This window comes from Anneissia japonica, unplaced genomic scaffold (assembly GCF_011630105.1).
Source record: "Anneissia japonica isolate Jap-2015-1 unplaced genomic scaffold, ASM1163010v1 scaffold173118_len590_cov111, whole genome shotgun sequence".
Taxonomy (NCBI): Eukaryota; Metazoa; Echinodermata; class Crinoidea; order Comatulida; family Comatulidae; genus Anneissia; species Anneissia japonica.
In genome coordinates this window covers 47-590 of record NW_022754862.1, presented here as the reverse complement: position 1 = coordinate 590, position 544 = coordinate 47, and the positions used below count along the sequence as shown (strand labels likewise).

Sequence of the window (544 nt, the reverse complement as noted above, 5' to 3'; positions counted from 1 at the left end):
GAAGTCCATATTCTCAAAATGTTTGCATCTCAGCCTCAACTATGGTGGGCCTGACGTCGAGTGGATTTTCACGCACCCCTACTTTAGAATTTGGAGGAAAAATGTAAAAAGTCTACAGCACCCAGTATTCCCAGGCTGTCACCAATCCAAGTACTAACCAGGCCCGACGTTACTTAACTTCGGTGATCGGACGAGAACAGGTGTTTTCAACGTAGCATGGCTGTAGACATGTGGATGATATTTCCACTCATAGTTAATCACGGCATATAGTATAATTATCCAATCATGAAGCTCTATGATTGATGACGTTTCATATCAACGCAAGCTTGTCTAGCGGGGATTTCCTCTGACAATTCTGCTGCGCGAGTACATTTTTTACAAACACCGGTGTTGAACAACACCAGTGTTGAACAATAAACCAACAATTTTACTACGGCACTAACTAGGATGCTTTAGACAGAAGAAGACTGTCGTTTTGTTCAAACGACCCTCGAACCGGCCTAACACCAGCGAAATAATTGCGTTTTGATATGAACATATAGTA

At 42.3% G+C, this 544-nt stretch overlaps 1 non-coding gene across 1 annotated transcript; it reads right to left on the bottom strand.

The window, feature by feature from the left end:
• Window positions 1–109: 109 nt before the first annotated feature.
• LOC117123293 lies at window positions 110–228 on the bottom strand. The gene has a single exon (XR_004447835.1). It is a non-coding gene; the product is annotated as a 5S ribosomal RNA (ribosomal RNA).
• Between the last annotated feature and the right edge of the window lie 316 nt (window positions 229–544).